This window comes from Apostichopus japonicus, chromosome 3 (genome assembly GCF_037975245.1).
Source record: "Apostichopus japonicus isolate 1M-3 chromosome 3, ASM3797524v1, whole genome shotgun sequence".
Lineage (NCBI taxonomy): Eukaryota > Metazoa > Echinodermata > Holothuroidea > Aspidochirotida > Stichopodidae > Apostichopus > Apostichopus japonicus.
This window is the reverse complement of record NC_092563.1, coordinates 12,717,408-12,737,338: the sequence shown is the minus strand read 5'-3', so window position 1 is coordinate 12,737,338 and position 19,931 is coordinate 12,717,408. Positions and strand designations below refer to the sequence as shown.

Sequence of the window (19,931 nt, the reverse complement as noted above, 5' to 3'; positions counted from 1 at the left end):
CGTATATTATAAATCTAAACAGTATTCATGGAATAAATGTCCAAATAGTACACCATTACATTCTTAATGGGAATTATTCTTCAGGTACTTTAAATTAAACGTATTATCAGTATATAGGCTAATTATATCATCGATATTGGTTCCACATTTTCGCAAACTAAATATTACCAATTTCTTAAAAAAAGAGAAAATATATTCTGGGAAGTTATTCCAAGAAAGTGTAAAATAGACAATAAAATGGTCAAATGATGGAAACGCTTTCAACTTTGATAAAAGTCAATGTAAATTATTTGGAAAACTCTGAGGCATGAGTGATGTTTATACTTGTATTTGTACTTTCAAGCATATTTTGGGCCGGGCGCAATTCTGAATTTACTGCATTTGGCCACATTCTTCAGGGTGGAATCCTTCTCGGCAATTAATAGAAATCGAAGGCAACCCCATCTGTAAACCTGCACATCAGTGTTTACTTTTATCTACCAAAATCTCAGAGAAACCATGAAATTAAACATTGCAAAGAAAGGTCAGCGAAAACTTAATGAATAGTGGGACACAACTTTTATTTTGCGATAAGACGTTCACAACAGTTGAAACTACAGAATAAAATCTCAAGTTTAGTTGAGGTGTATCCATGCAGTGATGTGTGAATGCTATAACAATAATTGTTCACAGAGTCCACGCTAAATAAAACGTCAAACTTTAGAACTAACGGTTTATGTACAGTTGCCAGCCATGGTTTATTAATTCCAAAAGGGAAAGTGTCGGCGCCTGCGCACTAACTTAAAACTGTCATCAATTTGTTATTTGGTTTCCTTGTTGTCATGCTGGTGAACTCTTCACAAGCAAACGGAAGCAAGAATCATTGGTAGGATTTAGCATGTAGTCCTGTTTGGAAAGTGAACTTTCCTGTTTTGGTGAAGAACCTTATAAAAAGGTTGAAGGGCATTTGAACTTTTTACGAGAAGGCCTTTCAATAGAAGCAAAAACTACTATACTATTGCAACGATGAATCGAAAGATACATTCAGGCTATATTGACTTACACACGTCTAACTTAGTCACTTCTCCGACAGAGCACATTAATAAACAGTGCTGAAGTCGGGGTGTCCTACCCAGCCATTTATTTATCATTGCACTTGTAAATTTGCATACCATGAAGCTTGATATTTTGAACGAAGGAGAATTGTGTATAATAGTTCTTTCCTGTGCGGCCTTATGTCTGCTCTAGCCCGGCAGCAGGCAGTCCATGATTGATTGCATACACGAATTTATTAATTTAAATGCATTACATCACTTTCAATCCTCAGTTGGTCTGTTTAGGTATTTTGCCCGTAAATCTTTTGAGCGGATACATTTCTCTAATGATGTTATGTTACCTTTAGTTTACTGTACCACAGGACCGAGCCACGACCCATCAGACCCCCCCCCCTCAAACCCACCCACCCATCCATCATAATTGATACTCAAATTGCTTGAAGATAGGTTGGACTATTGGGACTTGATGTCGGCATGCTCAGAAAACTGTACACAAAGTCCCGCCGTCCGCCATACCACCCACTTTTCGATTGCGCCCCATATAGTTTGAGGACAGTAACTGTACCACGCTTCTCAATATTTGCGAATAATCTGAATAGTCAGAACTTCCATGAAAACATCTTCACAAACTGTTAGCAATTACTAGCGTAATAAAAATGTGGAGGCAAAATTAATGACCTTAAACTATATAAGGATTCCAAAAACAAGTCGCAATAGTAGGTTCAACTGTTAGAAATCAAATTGAATGCCTATACAATTTGCTGATATTTCGTTAGTGGCGCTACAAGTGACAACTCGGTTTGTTGAACCAAGCAGCACAGTGTGACTAAGTTCATTTGCATTAGCCTCTGAAAAGGGCTTTGTGAGTTTGTCAAGATGGTAAGTAACAGTAATTGAATCATGCATCCAGTTAAGCTAACCCTCTGTCCTTTGCTAAATAACTAGGGCTTTATTCGCTAATTGTCTTTCTTAATTAACCAGGCCTCAGCTGAAGATCGTAGTTAAGGCATGGAAACTCCTTCTGAAATAGGCCAAGCATCGACATGAACATTGTTAAGTAGCGCAATTAAATTAACTGGATCAACAATGGAAGGGCTCGAGGAAAATTCAACCGTAACATGTTGTTATAAAAACACCGGAAGGATAGGCAAAAAATGGGGTTCTACTCAAATTCTTGCCAAATCTATAGGTATCCGTTAACTTAATGATTGGACAACTCGAAGAATTCGATATGAGCCTCAGAGGGACTTAACTGCAGTCATGACGGCCAAGAAATATTTACTGTTTCTTTATTTTTCTTTCTTTCTCTCTCTCTCTGATTTGTGTAAGAGAATGTTGTGTCAAGAACGTTCGGATTTAAGAAATACAGTCCTCCAGTAATGGAATAAGACCCCATTATAGAACAGAAATACATTTCCATTGAACTGAACTAGATTTTTGAAATGTCAAAGGTGAATTTGGCGACGTCACGTTTAATATGAAGATTTGTTCACACCCGTCACTGTGTGGACGTAACTTACATAATAAACTGGTTGAAAATATTATAAGGCCAGAATAAAAACTAAGTATAGAATAAATATACTTGATTCTTCTCAATTGGCTTTATGATTACAATTAACTTCTTTCTTTTTTTAGCCCATTGCCTTGAATTTAGTAAAGTTTGCATATTCAATATGGTAAAAATGATTAAGAAGACAGTATATTGGTGATTTGTGAAGTTTCGTGTCAAATAATGTAAAAAAAAAAGAAGAAAAACAAAAAGAGATTGCCTCAAAAAAACGAAAAAAGAACAACGGTGGGCGTATCTGCTGACTATTATACTGCTAAAGATTATAATGAATCACATTGTCATTCCCCTGTAGATATACTTTAAATCCCGAGATCGATTGTAAAATATGAATTGAATGATTCAATGCATGCACCATTTCAATATAACTTATCTGTTGCTTTAACTTATCTGTTGCAAACGTTTATCACCCACCCGTAGGTAAAACATACATAAAACACATATTTAACGTAACAAATGAATACCACATTTTAGCAACAAATTATGTTACGTACATAGCACATTGTGCAGATACGAACCGTATATAGAAGAATAAATCCGCTGAGGATTTTTTTTCCTTGCAAGATCAACGTAGGCACTTGGCCAAGAGCAGGATTCGAACTAGCGACCTCAGATATTAAGAGTCTTGCAGGCTCTCTTAATATCAGACCATAATCAGGGTATGACCCCTTGGTGAGGAGATGGGAGGGGCAGTGGAGGGGCGGGATGTGATATGTCAATAACTTTGCAGGTGACGTTCACATTGGTGTATACAGCGTGCCCTCGACAATCTGGCTATATCATTCAGAACTTTTTGCATGACAACGCGATTTATATGGGATAAATATATATATATGTTGGTTTTCTCTTAATGTTAATTTTAATATTTTTACAACTGCCAACTTGTATTTACTACAAGACCTAATGATGACCGATGGTACGTTTATGTACAGTAATGAAGTACACCTTTATTGTTAAAGGAACACCCTATATAGGCTCAGCAAAAAGAAGGCTTAATGAAGATAACGCAGAATCCTAAAATGAAAGACATCTTGAAAACTTGAAATATATATAGCTCTAAATTTAAAAGCTATGTTTACTTTTTAAGAGATGCAATAAGGTTTTCCATCAAACAGATTTCAAACTGTTACTGATTAATTGACGCTGTGTATTACCATGCGCAACTACTCGCCCGTCATCATCCCCCACCCCCCCCCCCTCCCACACACTCACCGTATCATGATCTCCAACCAACAGGAGATTTTAATACTTCATCCGTCTTACTTTTACACCTGACTAGTTACTTAACTATTCACATTATTAACTCTATAGTTGAAACATAGAAGGCCATAGGGTGACTAAGCTATGAGACTAAAACAGATCGATATAGTTGGACAATGTAACACCAGTTCTAAAGACACATAGCCTCATCAATTATTAACTAGTTACAACACATCAAACAGACAAAACCCTTTCACTCATAGTTGTCAAGGGGTTCAATAGATCGATACTTCAAATACTTCATTTTCTAATTCTTTTTCAAATTGTAATCCTCTTATCTTATATACAAAAAGCATCGACTTTCTAAAAGTGCTAGCAGATGCTAAAATGGCCACAGATCATTGATTTTGAACATTTGAGAACTCGGTACGGACCGTCGAAACTGACCGGAACCAACTTTTACCTCTTCTCTTATTTAATGACAAAATTAATGTAGGTTTTTTTATTTTTATGAAAACTCTTGATTTCTATCAATCCAAATTTTTGTTGATACAGTTTAGCTAATCGTGGACTGTAAACAGAACCAACTAGCCTAGTATTTGGAACTGTTCGATATTAATGATAAGGGATATCGTTTACAACATTATTTACAAAAAAAATCCAAAGAACACCTCCCCACCCCGCACTCCTAAAGAAAGGATAATTCATTGGCAATATTGTTTTGAGCTAATACTCTGTTGATTTGATCAAATTCACGCGAACATACGTAGCAAGATCCGGGCCCGTGAAGCATATACACCCCGACTTAATTAATTCAGAATCGAAAACTTACATGGAATTATTGGAACTTCATTTATTTGGAATGGACAGTGAGATCAGTTTATATACTGAGCGTCATATTTTACAATGGTGTCAAGAAGGGAGGTGCGCTGGGGTGGGGTGGGGTGTGAGATGGGGTTTCGGAGAGTATATGTGAGGCATTGCAGAATGATATGTGAGTCCGATCATTTTGAGGATATATTGGTCCTTATTTAGTGATTTTTGAGTCCGTGTGTAATAATTTATGATTTTCGTTTAATCCTTTTCCCCTTAACGATGTATGATTATCTCGATGTTTCATGTTAGCATTCACATTTCTTTCATTTTGTAAGATAGGTTAAGGGTCAATATTTGAGTTGAATGATTAAATTCGAGCTTTAGTGTTTTGACCAATTATTTCAATTCGTTACCGTCACCAATACCCAATATAATTTCTTAGTGGTCTTTATAGATGACCTCGATTTTCTCCCTTACTATTTAATTATTTTGCCTGGTAGATACATCATTCTTTTCGAAAACTTTTGAAGCTTATATATCCATACAAGGCAAACCATATTTCATTCAAATTAACAGGTTATTCCAGCTGATACATAACAAACATTCTCCTTTAATATATTTCATTTTATTCATATTTGCTCTGTCATCAACAGTTCCAAAAAAAATATAATCAATATATACTACAAGCTGTTTGTGTTTTGGTTCGTACAAGGAATGAAACTTTAAAAAAAACGTGAATACAACGAAAATAATAATAATAATAAAATAATGAGATATTTTCAATATGTTATCCAGGTAGAGTGTGATTAACTATAATTATAATATGTATGATTTATGATAGATTAAAACAAAAACCTCGCATTTGTTCGGGCCTCTTTGGAAGCTTGCGGATCATGTTTAATAAATGAAAGTTACTCAGATATTAATACAGGTACGACAAAATCGAAAATTGGTTCAACGAAACGGATAATAGGAACGATGAAAGCCTCGAGTAAAATTGATAACGAATCTGTTAAGTCGCGCGCATTGATGCTCGGGCATAAAGTCAGTTATAGGCGGGTAAAATCTGACACCTCTGGTATTACCCTACGATGTAACATGAATAATTGAGAACCAATTATCATCGCTGTATTGAAAGAAAAAGGGTAGATTGTTAACAGACGCTTCAATGCATGCACGTTTGTATAGTATCTTATAAAGCGCGAGAAATGATTACTTTGAATAGAAAGTATATAAAATATGCAATCGAAAGCCAAAAGGCGGCTGCAGTACTATCTGTCTGTGCTAAAGTACAACTCAAGGTTTTTATATATTTTTATAAGTTTTTTTTTTGTGATGTTTTCTGATTTGTTTTGAATTGTTTCTTAAAATGCCGAGATTTTGAAATGATTTGTATGGGGTTTGTACATTTTTATGAGAACATAAGTTACTTGTGGACTTTATGACGTATTCACAATTAACTATACGGCTTATTACTATATTTCATATCACATCAAACAGTTATTATTAATCTCAGTCATAAATGGAGAACAAGTTTCGTATATATGCTACGGGCAGGAGGTATATATATATATATATATATATTTATATAAATATTGTCACTTTTTGCTCTATTTGTCTTGTACCGCAGTTACAAGCTATATAGAGGAGAGAAGTTTTATATATGTAATACAAAAATAAATAACAGAGGGATGAAGTGCATGCAGACTTGATATAAGTCTGTTCTCATATCGGTGTTCCAATATAGTTGCCTGTATGCGTATAGTCGCACTTATGGATTTGTACAGTCTCGTTGTAAATTGAGTAGATTGTACAGATACATATCGATACATATAGTGCACTCGCGTACATTTACATTACAGTAAATTAAATTACATTGTACTCGAATTCCTACCTAGGAGAAGTATGTACACATAATCACGTTGTTGTAATCGTACCACAAGTCTGAATAGAACGATAATCACGTTTCTTCATTCCCATCATCATTGCCGCCACCGCCGCCGACGCCGTGGCTGCGACCGCTGTCGTCATCGTCATCGCCACTATAGTCGTCTGCCGCCGCCACCATCAGTATATACTTCCATGTCAACGAGGTGAACTTTGTTAACTTCTAAGTGCAAATATATTCATGATGCACAATTGCGAAACGCCAACATTAATTACTCACAAATCTTATTACTTGGTAACCAAAAAGTCTCTCTCTCTCCCTTTAAAGCACCGTCTGACCATGTGAGCTTAAATTAGCGAGAAATAAATAAAAAACATAAAACATAACCCCACAATGAACATTCTTACGATTAAAAAGAAAGAAACGGAGGGGGGGGGGGTGAGCAAGGAAGTAACGAAAATACTGTGTAAGAATCAATTATTAGTATAATTGATTTAAAATGAGCATATTTTAAAGCAGATAAAATCACATATTAGTTAGGTATCAACCTTCCCTTTATGAAACAACGATACAGGGCGAGACCAAGTTCCTCTATCGGCAAAGATTGTTTCATTAATTATAATTTCACTTTTGCCTTTTGCAAATTTGAAACAACCGGATCAGAATACAAAAGATCAATCTCTTGCATTAAGCACGAAATATATTGTGATTTGACATAATTCATGATTTCGGACCAAATTGGATGACAATAATTCGCATATTTTGTTTTAAAACAATTCTATGATGTTTGCAGTGACTTTCTTCGTTATTTTGGTGATGAATATTGGAACATGGTCTGATTATTTCCGCTACAGGCATACCATAAGGTTCCATATTTGTAGCTATCTTCGGACACTCACCTTGATGGTTGAACGGTTTGTATGTTGTCGGTCAGTACGGTCAACTGATCGAAACTAGGAAGGATGCTATTTAATAGCCGAGGCGTCAGGTTCATATCCATGGATAAAGTCCGGATATACCCCGTATTCTGCACCCAGTTAAAACATTTATCACTGTTGTATTAAAAAAAAAACATGCATGCTAAATTTAGGGTTACTGAGTCGTTCTGCATCAACAAAAATAAATGGATGGACCTAGCATTGTGTTGTGATTAAATATGTCGTAGACCTCCTACGCTTAAAATTACTTCCTTAAACCAAACTTGTCATTTTCATAAGATATTAGACAACATTTATTTTTTATATATCTTATTTACTTATGTTTTTAATTAATTAATTTTTTAATTATTTTTTGTTGATGTATTTTTTATTATTATTATTATTTATTTTTTATTTTATCAATATACATCCGTGATAACTTAAATTGGATTGGTATGTATCACTTTCCTATTTTGGACCTGTATCAGATACAGGTTTTTCTTAAAGAAAATCATAATAACTTTGTGCCTGACAAAAAGCAATGTTAAGTGGAACTTAAAAGAGTCTGGAAACTTGAAACAGATAAAGATGCACTAGTTCTGTCCAAGAAGCCGGTCATATGGCCGTGAGAATAGGGACTAAATTTAATCATATTTTCATATAAACATTAAACAATGACAACAAGACGGAAGTTACGTGTTAGCGATGGTCATCAACATGTGAGTACGAAAATATGCCCATAGAGACATCAAAGTATTACCAAGGGTCTCGTATGTCAATGTCATGAACGACCGCGACGGACTTTGCATTGAGTTGAATGAGGGGTTAATCAACGGCCATTAACACCCGGAGTGCATTAATCATGTGAGTAACCCCGTTCATTCACACACTACCATTTGTGTGGGGAAAAATCATAAAACAAAACATTTTTGGTTACATATAACCAAAGATTTATTAAAGTGATGCCCCGTAATTTTACCGTGCGCTACTCGCAGGATTAACCACGGTCAGCTGACCTGAATGGACCAATAGGATTTAGGAATCTTTACTAAGTATGAATGAACATTCTCTTAGTTTAGCTAGTTCTATTGTGACGAGATAAATTAGTTAGACGCTCTATGTGATTTTTTCGTTTTATTAATAATTTTTAACTGATTAAGTGACCGAATCAGTGGTCTGTTATTTCAGAGAAGAAAACTAGGCAGTACTTTACTGGTAGTCTCTCTCCACAGAAAATAATACCGAATGGAAGCACTATATGGAATTGTAAATTATTCAATGTTGTATCCCATAACGAAAATGGTTATTGCCACGATTTATATCCCATAACATAGCTGGTTATTGCCGCGCGTGATACCCAATAACGAAGCTGGTTATTGCCACTCGTTATATCCCATAACGAAGCTAGGTATTGCCACACGATATATTCCATAACGAAGCTAGGTATTGCGCGCGTAATATCCCATAATGAAGCTCGTTATCGCCGCTCGTAATATCCCATAATGAAGCTCGTGATTGCCGCGCGTTATATCCCATAACGAAGCTAGGTATTGCGCGCATAATATCCCATAATGAAGCTCGTGATTGCCGCGCGTTATACCCCATAATGAAGCTCGTGATTGCCGCGCGTTATATCCCATAATGAAGTTCGTTATTGCCGCGCGTTATATCCCATAACGAAGCTAGATATTGCCACACGTTATATCCCATAACGAAGCTCGTTATTACCATGCGTTATAGCCCATAAATTCTACTGACGGTAGTTATGATTTATAAGGTATATTCATAACTAAAAAACAAATCACTCACAACCTTGTTAGATAGAATTCATGTTTTTTGTTTTGAACCATCATGACGTTAGTATTCCTTTACAAGTCTATTCCCACAGCATTTTCATTTACTCAGAGAGACATATAGGATTGAGAAAAACAGCGCAAGCGTAATCGGATTTAATCATTGAGCGGAATAAGATTATTTGACTAGACTTTTATTGACCGTGTCACTGTTAGATTCTATTAGTTAACTGTTTCTCTTCCAACTGGTGTGCTGCTCTACACTTTTACATTGCAAGAACGCAGGAAAAGGATTATAGCTTCTTCTTCTCCTTTTCATGATGTCCCAAACTCATGAAATCCTTGTTGTGTTCTTCCATGCTTAGTACCCCTTCCTCTCAAACCCTTCGTCTGCGACTATTGACGCCGAGGGACATTAAATCACTAGTTTGCCGTGATGTACAGCGGTCAGTTTGCCTGTAATTTATTTCCTTTTTACCGGGCTATGTAAATTAATCTGATAGTTGCACCAGAAATTAAACTTGACTAAGCGGTTTAAAAACTTGTTACTGAAGAAGTCAATGTTTGACGCGATCTAATTCGTTATATGGGTAGCTCACAGGAAAACATAATTAAAACACGGGCTTAAGGATCAAGTGTGAATTAGAACTTTACAAAATATTGTCTCCACTACTTTTAACTCAATGACCGAGACCCAACCTGACCTGTTTATCTGAGCTATTCTAAAAGACTACAGACATATCGCTATAGGACGGTATTGACCAGAGCCACACGTGTTGATGAAAGCATTATATACGATAGTGGACAGAAGTTGCCATCCGATTTTGGAAAGAGACAATGGTATATAGTGTGGTGATTAGAGGGGCTTGTCGTCATCATTATCATCAGTTTTATTATTATTATTATTATTATTACTACTACTACTATTATTATTATTGTTATTGTTATTACAATTATTATTATTATTATTATTATTAATATTATCATTATTATTATCATCATTATTGTTATTATCACCATTATAATTATTATTATAATTATTATTATTATTATTATTATTATTATTATTATTGCTATTATTATTATTATTATCATCATCATTATTAATATTATTATGATTATTTTTATTATGATTATTATGATTATTGCTATTATTAGTTTCCCTGTGTATGGTACGGCATATTTATTGAGGCTTTGATTCCGGTAAATTTACGATGTGATTCGTAAATTAATATGCCAATCCAAGCAAAGCATTTAATTTGTATATTGAATAGTCAAACTTTCCCAACATTATAAAAATAATCATAATTTTCTTTTGCGTCAGTGCGTTTAATATTCAATGAAAAAGTGTCTGAACGACAAACTTTTATAATCTTTTGAATTCAGGTATTAATCGTTAGTTAACGTTCGTTAGGGTGATTCCCATAATAGAGTATTTTACGGTATTTGATCATTTGAATACTCAGTATGCTTGGTAGGTTAATGGCAATGAATTGGCAACCAAATGTGACTCAGAAGCCTTCTTTCAATCTGATTTGGGCGTTCAGTGGTAAGCGAGTTAACTTACCCGCGTATTATCTTCCTCCGTTAATTGCAATCATATTAGAGTCACTGTTATGTAATTGAAACAAAAACTATTGTCTAATTGTATATTGTGTATTAATTAAGTACGGAGAGAGAGAGCAATTCTGTATAAGTCCATAAAGATGTAACCTTCTTCTTCTGTTTAGATACTCTAACATGGTTAGGGGTGGGGGTGGGGTCAATTCTTATTGCAAACTTCATTTATTAAAGAAGAAAATTCTCACCTTTATGGCTCATGACATTATCCTTTACATTGATAACATTGATAGATATGTCTTCATATGTATATTCAGGGGCGGATCCAGGGGGGGGCCGACCCGGCCCCGGCCCCCCCTTTTTGGAAATCAGTTGCGTTTTTTATGTGGGAGTACTTTAAATTCCTAATAGGCATAACTTGGTGAAAGAAAAGCCTAATATACAAGGGCGGCGGAAGCACTTTTAATCTGGGGGGCACCGACATCAAAGGGCACTTTGCAGAAATTCGATTGGACATATGCAGCGTTATATTTAGTACCCTTTATAACTCTTATTGTATTATCTTATTTGCGTATACACATCACTCCATGAACGCCCCCCCCCCCCTCAAGGAAAATATGCATATATACTAGCACTGCAATATCCAATGTGCAAATTTTGAAACAAGGATTATGTTAATATCTTAACAAATTTGTCCCATTCGAAATAGCTTTGAGTTTGACCCACAGAAATTCATTAAAAGTCAGGGGCGTAGCCAGGATTTGCAAAGTTGTATGCACGACTATCTGAGCGGAGGGCCACCATCGGTTGGCGCGGAGCGTACAAGAAAATTTTTGGTTTTACAAACCCCTCAGATGGCCGGAAACGGCCCTTCCCGAGTGTTCATTCTGGTTCCCTGGCCTCTTGGTAACTTGAGACACCTCAATTTTTATGTAGAAAAAGGGCACATTTTTAACCTGAGGAAAAGTGGGGGGGGGGCACGTGCCCCCTGTGCCCCCCCCCCGGTTCCGCCGCCCTTGACTAATATATATCCAGCTGTTCTTCCCTGAAACGCGATCGTTTTTATTCCAAATTTGAAACTAAGGCAATTACCAGGCCTACGCGACATCACGTATTAATTAGATACGGCTCAGTACTATAGTGCTGACTATTACTGTCAGGGAAAATCAATGCACAGTTAGCAAGTATATATTTTTATCTGAATGAAACGGGGTGTAGGCGGTTTTACACTATCTAACGCAACGTAGTCGCCAAGAACCTGAAGTATTTTTAAGGGAGGGCCCAAGGAACATGAACTTATAGCATGCTCCTCGTGGTGAAGCATAATTGCACCTATTAGGTGAACTGAGTGTACTGTTAATAGTAGGAGAGACTAGTGTAGGTTCTTATGACCAACTAGACCGGTTTCTGCTCTCAAACTTTATAGGAGCTTCATCAGTAGTAGCCTTTGAATATTTTATATTCGGCCTGGGCGTCTCGTTCTCAAAATGCATCTATTTTCTGTGCACGAGTTTTTATGGGCTCATAATGCAGCTATAAGAGCATCTAAAAGAGCTTCGTGTGAACCTTGAGAGTCAGCTGATTCTTCGTTAGTATGAAACCTTGAGTTAACAAGTAAACCTTTGAGATTTTGGTTTTATTTTTTGATTTATTATATTATATATAATAATTTGGTCGCTGTCGGCAAATTTTGGGTCTGTCGGCAAAAGGAGAAATGGTGAAGAGAGCGGAAGGGGAAGAAAGAAGGAAAGCTGAATAGAGAAAAGGAGAACGGGAGCTTCTTTATCGGTTATTTCGATTTTCCAGTTCTTCATCTGATAAACTCATTCACCAATCCAATCACCCGACGCCTGCAAGTTAAAAACCTCTCGGCAAATAACTGATCATGTCACGGCCGTCAGTATAGCTACTGTAGCCAGGCTCAGCTAGACGAGTGCCAGAATCGCCGGTGTAGCAGTACAAACTGTCGCAAATATTCCATATTCAGTATAAACTGTCCCAGTCCCACTGGGACAGTTTATACTGAATTTACCAGTACATTTAGTCTCCCGGACCTTTTGTACAAGGCCAGTTGGTACAGACTGTCTCCCAGGACAGTTTATGCTATGATGAAACGAGGGGGGACATTATTTGTTGGTCGCATATTTGGTTGTAAATTGTGTCCCCCTGAACACTACGTCCGCATTAGCATGTACGTTCGAGTAGCAAAAATTTAATTAGTAATGGACTCTGGCAGTATCCGTATTATTAGCAAACTGTCGTATTTCGGCTTCCGTATATTTAGCAATAAAGTCGTGCGACAACTAAAAATGGAAAAGCTAACAGAAAACGTGAGACAAATTGCAGATATTCTAAGAGATGAGAGCTATCCAAGTGGGTTTACAAGAATAAAACAGAGAAGGATCTTACGGAGACAAAGTCAGTCTTTCAGACTGGCTGAAAATGGAACTCTTGCATACCGAAAATAAAGGAAAGTTTTGCTATCTAGGGCTTCTCAACTCGCCCAAATCGAGGCAGCTCATACTGACTAGTGACATCTATAAGGTAATGTCTGTAACTTACAGTATAGGATACACAATATGGTATTGGTTGTTAAATGGCGAACGGCCATTCCACAGTTAAACTATAACCAGGCCTCTAGGACTGATTGGTGCACAAATCATGATATTCTTTTACCACGTTTGGTTAGTTGCCAAAACTCATTTGCAAAAGTCAAGCAATTGCTTATGCAACATTATAATCAGTTGTATGCTTGAGCAAAGTTGTAAGTGCATGAACAAAGTTGTTAGGGCCTATTTCTTTTCGTTTTGTTTACCCAATTGTCTTAACAAATTTTTGTGAAAATTATTATAAATTTCTACCTTTTATCGCCCTGCCTATCATAAAAGATAACAACAGATCACTAACGCTTACAGAGCTAGTCTGGTTTGCATGCATGGGACACTATAAAATGCTATTATTGGACTATAGCATATAGCCTAGCCTACTTCTAGAGGAAAGTGGCACTAATACTGTACATAACAAATTCACGTTCATTAATTTTGGTTGGTAAGAACAGATATTGAAGGCCTGATAGTACTTTTTTTAGGTGTGGCATATTCTCTACATGCCAAACCTCACTGCAGAAGAAAACTCCTTAAATATCTATAGACCCAAATAGTGGCCATGCAATATGTACAATAATGGGAATATTCCATTTCAAACACCGATATAGAGTTGTAATTCAATTTTAAGGCACTTCAGCTAGAACTACCAATCCTGCAGCCCATATATTTGTGTGTGTTTGTTTGTTGTTGTTTTTTTTGGGGGGGGGGTGGGCAAAAAAACATGATATCTCCTTGATCATGAATTTTCTTATCTCTTTGAAGGTGTTCATCTTTGCATAGATAAACCAGACAACAGACTATGTCTAGATTCTATTGGAAAACTATCAACGTTGATGTAACAAGTTATGTTCAACAGGATGTCAAAGCGTCATTGTCCTGTAGACCTACGAACAAGTCTCCATAGCATTCCTGTAACTGGATTATGGAAACAGGTAAATTCTCAATCTGTTTTAATTGCACAAGATGTCCGCAGTATGCAGTGAAGGTTTAGTATAGTTAATGTCACTCTTTCTGGACAAATTCAACATTTACAAGTTTAAAGGTAGTCTGTATTGGCCCTAAATTTTGGCCACTTTAATTGCTAAAAGTTTTCAAAAAGTACTTTCCAAGGGGTAATAACCCTTTAAATTGTGCTCAGACATTCTAAATGATGACACGAGATATTGATGTCCCAGTGAGGTAAATTTCCTCCAGGGAAATAAACATACTTAAAGAATTTTGTCCATAGTGAAAATTTGGCATATTTAAGGCCTATACAGCATACCTTTAAGCCACACTCTGGCCTAACTGCAGAGCAACCATCAATATAGGAATATAATTGTAAGTTGCAAAAAGTGGCGTATCATTTTTCTGGTTTAGTGGTTGAAGAGATTGTAAATATATGGTACAGTATGGTGTAAGTTACATTTTCATGTTTGCAAGGTAAAAATAATTGGCCTAAATCCACCAACACCCTGTTTCGATCAGATATCCCACTGTTTTTATCTAGATCTCTGTACAGAATGAAGCAATAGAATAGAACAACAGTCAAGGCAAAGCATGCAACTTGTAATTGTTTTTGAAATTAGCACCTAAATGCTGTCTTCTTTCTTAACAGGTTGGTGTAGATCTTATTGGTCCTCTATCAGTGACAGCTGCCAAGCGACTGTACATCATAACACTGTCTGACTTCTATTCAAAGTGGCCTGAGACTAAGGCAGTGCCTGAAAAGACTGCAGCATCAACTTCTTATTGCATGACTGATGTGATGATGAGGTAAGCATGTCTTAAAAAGTGAATAATTTTCTGTAGTTAGTTCCAATATGAATGGCATCATATCTGTTATTTGTACCATGCAAATAACTTGTAGTGCATGGCAGAATGCTGTGTTTGAGTATAAATTATTTCCAAATAGGTATTAAGCATACAGAAAGATCACGAAGGTAGGTGAGAACAGAGAAAGTGTACTGTAAATCTTTGCAGGTTAAGTCCCCATTAACAAGTTTATATGTACATAGTTTTTGTTCCTATATTTACTTGCAAAGTTTCCACCTCTGGTTCTTAAGTAGCAATTAGCCTGAAAATTGTCGTCATTTGATTTACATCCCCAAAAAGTGATTTTGGCTGGACATGTTTCACTGCAGCAGACACAGTTTATTTTTTCAAACAAATGATGAGTAAATAATTAAGACCACATTCCACAGCTAGACACCACCTATTGTGTGTTGTTTTTCAAAAAGGTGTTGGACAGTTTGATATTGTAACCACAGGGAACTTTTCTGTTTAGAAAGTGTGAACTTATTACCACTTGGCTGTTTTGACAGGAATTTCGACAAGATAAGAGAGATAATGTATCAACTGAGTTTTGGTACCATTTCTCTGTTAGGTCCGTTGTGGAAAATTGCTAAATGTGTTTGTGTGTGTGGTGGGGGATATTTCCTGAAACCTGGGAGAGGGACCCCTTTTTCTTTGGCAAAATAAGGCAATGTTTAGGTCTCTTGATGCAAAATGATGTATAATAGTACATTTTACTATAATAATGGTAAGCTAGCATTATTTGTTTTTGCATTTGGGTCATACAGAGGGTGTTTTGAACCCCCCATGGATCCTGATTCAGGACAATTAATGTTTGATCGGCATTAAACAGTCATACCATGCACACATACATCAATAGAGCACCAAAAGGCATCAAATTTCTGTTGTATCCTACAGTAGCTTACTCTAATTTGATAAATTTCTGATATTAAATTTAATTAATATGCCCCAAAGTTGTATTGGCTCATGTGGTTAAAACTTTTCAGGTTTGGTAGTGAACTGTACAATATAGCGCTAAAATTATGACATGCAATCTCCAATTAATAAAATGGAGCCAGTAATCCCATAAACATGTAGGTGTCACAATAAAAGATCATCCAATTAACTCAATGCCTAAGCATAGTTCAGTTGTACACTATACAGTCTACACTTAACCAACATGGTCAATGTTAATTATCTTTGTAGTGGAGCTTACACATAACTTTTCAAGATGATAATTTATTTTATATATGACTTACAGTGTGGTATTCACTACTCATAATATTGCTTTCAACTTTTATTTTGCACAGATTTGGTTGTACTGATATCTCATCCCTGACCACCAATGGAGGGAGTATGTATGAGGTTAACAGAAGACATGTCTAGACGATTTTCTTAGCAGTTAACTTGTTACCGACAATAATCTTGTCTTTCACTCTAACATATCATGAGAGAAAATTGCGTCGGCTGCTATACGTTTAAGCAAAAACAGGCCATTGACTTTTCACTGCCAGTCGTAGTCGAAGGGATGTGACGCTCGAAATTCTTTATCACCTCATTACTTCATTAAATAACAAATAAGAAGGCGTGTTTCTTGGTTCTCGAAGTTGTGTTCAATATAAGTTCTCATAGTAAAACATATAACCGACCATATTCTTCTTCCTGTTGTAACTTTTGCTGTTATGGATTTCTGTGTAAGTCTTAACGAAAAACCCATTGGATATATGAGAATCAGCTATTTTATTTGTAATTAACAATCAAGATTAAATTTTTGACCGTATCAAGTTGCACATTAAAGCATTATATAGGTAATCCTACTGTTTGTGGAAAGCAGTTCAAGGGGGGAATTCTAATAGGGAAACTTCTGCATGGTTTTATTGAGGTCTTTACCAAACTCTAAAGAGGATGTTCTTCATGTGGATTATGAGAGTTACAAGTACATATTGTTTGAAGAAGAGTGACAGTAGTATATCATTCTAATCAAGCAATACCTCCCTGCTTGAAGGATGCTCTAGAAAGCATGGATTATCTTTAGTTGCATCAGAGCTACAAAGGGAGAGTCATCATTCCAGTTAAATTTCCCCATGCAGGGGGTAGGAAGTGAGGGTGGGCACACAACATCAGAGGGACATTTTCTCATTCCACAACCACCACTCGATATGCTATAAACCGATACACACCGGCCATATCACTTAAATATGATGTATGATGTGTTAGTATGTTATCAATACTATTTATTGAGATTGTTAATTGTTAAACGTGCTATAAAAAGATATGGGATGCCATTTAAAAATAGCATGTACAGACAGTGCCCCCCCCCCCAGGCTCCTACCTCCCAGATCCCATGTATAATCATTTTTCACTCTTTGCCCAGTCTGATATAGATTCAGAATATTGTGTTTGTGCATGACTATCATCCAATTTCATGTTTTGATTTTTACTATATTAACTTTCTTTTAACAAACTTTTCTTTACAAGAATGACATATTTAAAGTGTGAGAAACATGAGACACATGAGACACATGAGACAAAAAATCTAGCATATTGCATCCTGCTCTGTCCTATTTGCTTTATTCTTTCCCTTGTTTGGCTTTGTTTTGTTTCCTGTATGTTTGCAGCTCTTTTGAAGAGGGTATCGTTCTAATATATCTTTTCTAATTTGAACCACTTTTGTCCAATAAGAAACATTCATAATAAGAAACAACGAACCTTTATCACTGGAATTGCCTGGAATGCCATTTGTCTATACAAATGAAAATTTGCTTCACGCATGGCCATCACAACGGGGGGCAGGGGGTGGGGGAATGGCCCTCCACCTTATTGAGAGGGAGAAAACCTTGACGATTGAGTGACAAAAATAAGGAAGGGTAAAAAAGTAAACAATAAAGTAGTAATGAAAGTCAATAAATAGGTGTCAAGCCCATACGGAGAGGGTTGGGGCAGTGTTGACATGTTCAAGGTCAGAGAAGTATCTAGCCCAGCTACTTCATGGTTGTTATTAGCAAACAAAAATATTTTGGAACTCATCACAGATAGGTCACAGACTTAAGAAGACCCCTCCCCAGGACACAAATTCGATAACTTACCATCCCAACTCCCCCCCCCCTTATCCGTAACTTGAAAACACCCTCGGTTCCCGTCCTATAATGAGCTTTACGCACGGATGAAATTTCATATTGCCTAGGCAACTCTCGTAGACCCATGAAGTACAGTTACCATACTTGCCAAAACTTACCCACTGTGTGTTAGGGAAATACGGCAACAATGAAGTTTGGACTCCTAAAGTTCGTAATATTTTACCTCTGCAATTATCATTTTTCGTTGTAGCTGTTGCATTCCCTATCCCGTACCTGCCCTCCGTTGGGGGGGGGGAGTTAGGTTTATACTATCTCTCCCTCTGTAAAGATGACTATGAACGCAATGTAGTTGCCGAATACAACATGCAACATATACGGAGGATGAAATAGCAGCAATCACAACAAAAACATGATTAACATCTTCTACAGATGGAAGACTTGCTTCTTTTTCTTTTTCTTTTTTCCCGTTCTATTTTTTGTTTTGCAGCAACGCACAACGTCTCATTTATTTCCTGTAACATTTAACTCTGACGTATGCATCTGCTCTAATTATTGATATAATGAACTCAATTGCCTTTTGAATGTCGAAATGCTTAAATTTTATGCGGGACAAAATATGCTATGAAGTATTTGCGGACATTCTGTACCAGGACATTTCGTCCGGTGGGACTATATTTGCTGTGAGGGTGGGACACAATTTTCAGCAGATAATGTCCGACCGGACTAAATATGCTGGTACAAAGTGTCCGCGGAGACACTTTGTACAGGGGGACACTCTGTACTGTCACACCGGCAACTCAGTGAAAGAAATGGAATTAAAGGCTTCCGTATAGGCCGTAACCCATGAGTCGTGCTATCGTGTGACAACGTGTTGTTATTATCCTCTGTTTAGAATGACGTCATCGCAGATGTCATTCGTTCTCCGTGGAAAACTTAAGGACACGGCTCACGAATTGTACACAATTTTTAACGTTTCTCGCTTGTATATCAATGAATGTTGTTATTTCTCATTACCGGAAAGTTTTCTGAACATTTTCATCACGAAGTTTCACTATTTCAACGATCGGTGAAAGAGAAAACACAGTTCGATAATTGGTCCCAATTAATTCTTCTTCTGCCGACTGCCATAAAAATAATATCGAGATGGAAATTCTACGGTGCCAAATTTGACTTAAAATATGCACCAGATTGCATCTAAGGACGTTTCAAAACTAAAAATTTTCCAAAGGGGAGGGGGACACCCCCTCCCCTTAGACCCCTCCCCCATTTCAGTCACCACTTCCAGATCCGTCGGCAAATCTAATTTGACTTAAAATATGCACCAGATTGCATCAAAGGACGTTTCAAAACTAAAAATTTTCCAAAGGGGAGGGGGAAACCCCCTCCCCTTAGACCCCTCCCCATTTCAGTCACCACTTCCAGATCGTCGGCAAATCAAATTTGACTTAAAATATACACCAGATTGCATCTAAGGACGTTTCAAAACTAAAAATTTTCCAAAGGGGAGGGGACAGCCCCTTCCCCTTAGACCCCTCCCCCATTTCAGTCACCACTTCCAGATCCGTCGGCAAATCTAATTTGACTTAAAATATGCACCAGATTGCATCAAAGGACGTTTCAAAACTAAAAATTTTCCAAAGGGGAGGGGGAAACCCCCTCCCCTTAGACCCCTCCCCATTTCAGTCACCACTTCCAGATCC

At 36.8% G+C, this 19,931-nt stretch overlaps 1 long non-coding RNA gene across 1 annotated transcript; it reads left to right on the top strand.

The window, feature by feature from the left end:
* Positions 1–12,108: 12,108 nt before the first annotated feature.
* On the top strand, positions 12,109–17,954 carry LOC139963612 (uncharacterized). Its single transcript, XR_011791639.1, has 4 exons — positions 12,109–13,319; positions 14,144–14,313; positions 14,979–15,136; positions 16,465–17,954. It is a non-coding gene; the product is annotated as an uncharacterized lncRNA (long non-coding RNA).
* Positions 17,955–19,931: the final 1,977 nt, after the last annotated feature.